The sequence below is a fragment of the Barbus barbus genome (genome assembly GCF_936440315.1).
Source record: "Barbus barbus genome assembly, chromosome: 39".
In the NCBI taxonomy this organism is placed as follows: Eukaryota; Metazoa; Chordata; class Actinopteri; order Cypriniformes; family Cyprinidae; genus Barbus; species Barbus barbus.
In genome coordinates, this window is record NC_136717.1 from 20,059,470 (window position 1) to 20,066,166 (window position 6,697).

Genomic DNA, 6,697 nt, shown 5'->3' on the forward strand with positions numbered 1-6,697 from the left:
GTGAGTATTTGGAGAATGTTTCTTTGTTTGTATTGTGAGGATTTGCAACACATGTGCTGTCAAATTGATGAAGAAGTCTTCTTAATTTGCTGGTGCTTTTTCTATTTGCATGTGCTTTCTGAAGTTGCAGCGTGTTGAACTCTCTCAGCCACTGTATTTTTGTCCTTTAAGCTGCCACAACCCCAATCTGTAACAGTTTACAGCAACTTCAAATTATAAAAATATTACTATATACCCACTGCTGGTGGATTTTTACATTTTGCTAAATGTCATTGAATCTACTTTAGGGTAAACACGTATATGGGTTATTTTTTTTGTTTTGTTATTTTTTATTAATGCCAAGGTACCAAAGATACACGTACAGAAAATACCAACATTACGTACAAAGAGGTGACATTACATGCAAAGCACCATTTATAGACATATATAACAATAGGCTAAATAAATAATACAAAATGGAAAGCTTTAACAAAATACATTAAAAGGATGAAATAAATTAACTCTTAAAAGCTTTTAAGATTCTTGGAAGATGAAACAGTTTGGATATACTGTTGAACCTCTTTTTTAAAAACAATAAATAAAGGATTTTGATGAGTGAATTTACTGCGGTGAATATGAAACTTTGCAAGAAGTAATAATAGGTTAATAATAGAATTATTTCATTAATTTTATCTAGTGCTGTCAAACGATTAATAGTGATTAATCACATCCAAAATAAAGGTTTTTGTTTACATAATATGTGTGTGCTGTGTATATATTTATGATGTTTATATAAATACATACACCTATATATTTTGAAAATATTTACATATATTTACATGTATATATTTATATTCATATAATTTATATTATATTATATATAAATATATTTCATATATAAAAATAACATATTATTGTTAAATATATGCATGCCTGTGTGTGTGTGTATTTATATATATATATATATAATAAATATATACAGTACACACACCTATAATATGTAAACAAAAACCTTTAATGCGATTAATTGTGATTAATCATTTGACAGCACTAATTTTATCTTTTTGTATATTAAAGAAGCCGAACAGTACACTTTTAAAAAAAGAGAAACCCTGGAGCACATTGCAACTGATAACATTAGAGAATTCAGTCCAAAATAGCTGTGTGTGAGGACAATCCCAGAAGATATGCATATCAGTTTCTTTTGGGTCACGACAAAAATAACAGCTTGTACCTACGTCTGATTTAAACTAATTCAAAAACACTTTAGCTGGGTAAAATCTGTGTAATAATTTGAATGAGATTTCTCTAACCTTGTTAGTTATATATTTCAAAGACAGAATCCATACTTTTTTCCAATCAATATGACCAACCACATTTTTTTCAATCAATATGACCAACCACACCACATATGAAGTTGTTACAAGCTCCATTTGAAAAAGTGATCTAATCTTATAGTTACATGATGAAGGATGTGACAAAAAGCATATTTCTGCCAGGACCACTATCGTCAAAGATGATTGACAATTAGCATACAGTTTGGATCCTGACTGACAGTTGGAGATGGATGAGGGTAATTAGCTATTGAGCAATGTGAAAACTGCAGATAATACTGAAGAACCTTATATATGGATGCTTAGGTGTCATATTCCTATAGGTAGATGGGGATCAGCTGAGAGTCAGCTGATGTGAGCTTGACTAATGTGACCTGCCAGAACTAACGCTATGCTTGATTTCTGTCAGGAACACTATTGTCAAAATGATTGACAATTAGCATACAGTTTGGATTGGCGGTATGGGTCTGTTCTGGGCAAGAACTCCCTGCAGCCTAGCATGGACGAGAGCAGGGAGAGCAGCGATAACCCCCCATATGCTGATATCCCCCAACACAAACTGATAGCAAAATCTCAAAGCCTTAAATCTGTTGAGGAAGTACAGACATTCCTCTCGTTGATAGCTGAGGAGCGGATCCAGCGAGAGCTTGATGGAGTGATGCAGAATGAAAAAGTTTTTCAGAAGTCCCGGCAGTAGAGGTAGTGCAACTACAACGACATGTGAATAATCCCACCCACTCTAAAGCGGTACTAAACTGCAGTGGAAAGGCAAACCGAGCCTAACCAAGCCGTGCCGTACTCTACTGAACCGTCCCAATCCGAGTTATACCACGCAGTGGAAAAACGCCATTCGTTAATTCAGTCCCACCTGTTTCAGTTCTCCCTGATTATGTTCACTGTGTTTAAAAGCTCTGTGTTTTCCATTGTCTGGCATCCTGGATTAACATCGATGTTGTGTTTCTGTGAGTCTTCCTGATTTGTGTTACCCCGTTTTGGATTATTAAAGACTTTAGTTTGAGTTTATCCTCGTCTCCGGTGTTTTTCGTTTTGTCACAGTCTGCAATCGTGACACAGATATCAATTTCTACAAATAAATAATGTTGAATCAGATTAAATGAAAGTTACTTGTGGTGTTCCGCAAGGTTCGGTGCTAAGCCCCAAGTTGTTTGTACTCTACTTAAACAATATTTGTAAAGTGTCTAAAGTATTCAAAATTGTTTTGTTTGCTGATGATACAAATTTATATTGTTCAGGGAAAAATTTGGAACAGTTTCTGAATACAGTGGAAATCTAACTGATGGTTTTCAAAAAATGGTTTGATGATAACAGACTTTGACTACTTTCATTACTTATTGTGTGGAGGTGTGGGGTCATACATATAAAACCAATATAAATTCAATAAGAAATAAGAGAAAGTCAGTATAATCTAAGAGGATTGTATATGTTTAAAAAAGTAAGGGCAATAACTAATGCAAAAAGTAGGTGTCAAAGGGGTAAATTTATGAAATAAATGTGATAAGGAATTAAAATTATGTAATTCACTTTGCAAATTTAAGAAAATGTATTAAAATAAGGTGATAAATATTTATATGACTCCGTATCAATAAATTGTGAATGTGTTGTTAAAATACTGAAGTAATAGCTGGAATGTGCATTTTTGTTATGTTTGTTTTGAATTATGTATGTATATTTTAGGAAATGTTTATGTAACATTATTTATCTTGTATTATCTAACTTAGTGTAAAGTGTCGCTCATCACTTAACTATGTATTACTTAACATAATAAGCAAGGCTTCGGCCTACACCTTTTTTAATTAATTATGTTTATTTATTTATTTTATGAAAAGTTGTCTGTGAGGACCGAAATATATTTATTGATTAATTGATTGATCATGGGCTCATTATTATTATAAAACTTGTTATCTGTTGTTGTTGTTAAATACTTCTCAATATAGTAATAATAATAATAATAATGCTGTTATTGTCAAAAACTTGTAGTTCTTGTTGTTGTTATTATTATCAGTCATCATCAAAATAATAATGTACATATGTATGCATAATAATATTCATTATAACTTACAGTTTATTGTAATAATATGTGTGTTTGTCTACAAACAGGCCAGTCTGAATGAGGCAGCTGAAATGTATTATGGGAAAGGCAGCTGATTTAAAGGTTTAGTTCACCCAAAAATGACAATTCTGTCAATTACTCACTCTCATGTCGTCCTTCATCTTTGGAACACAAATGATAATATTTCAGAAGATATTTCAAGCTTTCTGACCGTCCATACACAGCAACGGAACCACCATGTTTAAGGCCCAGAAAGGTAAGGACATCATTAATAGCCTAGGCCCTAGTCCATGTGACATCAGTGGTTCAACTCTAATTTCATCTCATGCTATACGTTTATGCGTTACTTAAAATCTAAGCTATCATTATGCAGAATGCCTAAACTATCCCTTTAATGTCTCTTCACAGCTGAAAACCACAATTTATTTAAAATAAATGTTAGGCATTTGTTGTAAATAGACTGGTTTTGGTACAGATTTGCCATTGAATTGACTATATGCACGGAGCGCTATTTAGAACTTCCGGATAAAGATAAACCAGCTCGTAATCTTCCGGTGAAGCTCATTTTATATGTTCTACATATAGGTAGAGACTCTCGCAGAAACCTCTCATGCCTCATTCTTATCATAAACTGAGAAACAAAATAATTGTAACACCGTAAATAATGATAGCGGAATTAACATACAGTTTCATGTTATTAAAGAACATATAATTGTATATGCAGAGTCTGGTAATCACAGGAAAGTACCCACGTAAGTATAACTGTACATTTATATGCTGACAAATAAACACTATCGTAACTGTTTAGGCAGTTAGGCTAATCTCTGAAAGGACATTGTAATGGTGTTCTCGATAATCAATATCTTACCTTCATAGCCATGAACACATTTTTAAAATCTTATAAAATTTTTAAGCATTTATTATTTCACAACTCTGTGCGGTAAAATTCCCATTATTAAAGGTTTACTTTTCATTCATGAAGACCACATGAAGAAATATGCAATTAACGTATCTCGGTGACTTTTTAAGATGAAAATGAAATTACCATTATAACCAAGACATGGCAGTAGATGATCACTGATTGACTGCAGCTGCCATTTCAACTTAATGTTTCACATCTTTTGATTTAATATAAAATAAATATTATAAATTTAGTATTTTGTTGCACAGAAGTATAAAGTATAGCAAGTGCAGGAAGTCACAAAGTCAGCCTATAACGCTGAATTATTTAAATACCTATATAGTCAAATACAAATTAAATAACTTGGTATAACAAATAAATAATGCATTCAATATTTTGAAATGTTTAGATTTAATTTAATAAGTAGGCTACATAGTTTAAGTTTTATTCAACACAGACCCAGTTTTGTTAGTCTGAATTTAGTCTGAATCACTTAATGCACAGCTTTATACGTGGACATTTGGTCATCTTAAACAAACAAAACTTTTCTCCTAATTGTGAAAGGATTATGTAGAGAAACCGAGCAAAGGGCGTTCCTCTTGACCGGAAATGACTGAGCTGGCTTATCTACAACCAGGAAGTAACCGTGCATAAGGTCAATTAAAGTCTTGTAATCATAATGTAATGTCTATTTGTATTTTGTTTTTTTGAGACGTCCAGACATCCAATTACGTTGTAACTAAAACGTCCCACAAACACTGCAGTTTGCCCTAAATTTGTTTTCATATTTAATTAAACTGCGCTAGTTTGAAGATTTGAAGCTATAAGGAAATGGTTAAGTGTTTTCACAACTTCTATAAATATCGTGTTTTGGTTAGATTTTAATAGTACAACGTGCTGTTTTTGTCAAAAGAAGAACTGGGTCCGATTGTGTTGAATTAGCTCATAACTAGCTGGCTGTATAAGGAAGCACTAAACAATAGGCTCATTAGCATTATTTCATTAATGCTAATGAAATAAGTTTATAGTGCACAGTAAACTCTGCTGGTCACAAGGAGAACAACATGCTCATCTTCATGAGAGTTAAGAGTGTGAGTTATGTTCTTTATGGGCCATCTGAAAAAAAAAAAAACAATATTGAGGAACTAAAAGCAAATTTCACATTGATCACAATAATTATTTTCAATATAGGTGAAAGTTTTCAGTCATTTGTAAGTGATTAACTTTATTACTGTATTTTCTGCTGTTCTCTATTGTAACACTGTACTTCTTATTAAAAATCTGATTAATTAAAAAAAAAACGAATTTTACAATGGTATGCAATATAAAGAGAATAAATATAAAAATAAACTAACGGTATTTTTCAGATTTTTGATCTTGTCTCTGGCTGCAGGTGTTTGAATCAAATGCTGTAAATAAACTGGAGAGTTTCCTGTCTCCTGTGTGTGTGTGCTTCCCCCCAATTGAGGCATCTTGTTCAGTGAGGAGGAGGAGTTCATCAGCTCTGACAGTTTTGATGTATATGGGAAATATCACAAATGTCTTCTCTGATTTGTCACTGCAGTTGTTTGATGATTTCCTCTGTTGTGTCTAATAAGGTAATAGCGAGTGTGATTGGAGGGTGTTGGGTCTCTTTCTCTCTCATTAAGGGGGCTGAGAGGATGCCTGTGCTTCTGTATCATCAGTTTAGAGAAGCTTGTACTGGGTGTTGAGTTAATCATGCTGAGGATGATGGGAAGATGCCTGACACTCATTTTACTGTCTGCAGTTGTAATACTCATCACAGCTGGTAAGTAAATAAGGAATGAGATCACAGATGTTAATTCCTGAAATGTTTTCAGAGTATTAGTCAGAGTTTTATGTTCTTTTTATTACTTAAAATTGGTGGAAGTGGTTTGTCTCTGACACACGTTTTAGTTTGAACGAGTCCCATGAACATTTACCATAGTAAAACTGAATTGCTCATTCATTATGCATCAGCGCAAACAATATATTGTCGCATGTCAAAATCACAAGAAAATTTGAGACAAAACAAGACAAAAAAAGTTAACCTCTTATACACAACCTTTTTTTAATAGCTGGATAGCTTCACTTCACTATTCAGAGGAGATATACAAAAGAAAAAATGAAATCAAATATTACTTATTTATATATTTTTAAAGAAAAGGAGGTAGAAGGTAATTTTGACACTTGAGTTTAACCCAGAATGTGCCTTTAAATAGAAAAACTTAAATTGCTCCTTAAACTCACTCACTCTCTCTCTCTCATCCCATCATCTCTCTTTCATTTGTTACTGCTCAATATTTAGACCATGCGAATGTGAGATTGGTTGGTGGTCACAGTCGCTGTGCTGGTAGAGTGGAGGTCCTTCATAGAGGTCAGTGGGGAACAGTGTGTGATGATTTCTGGGAT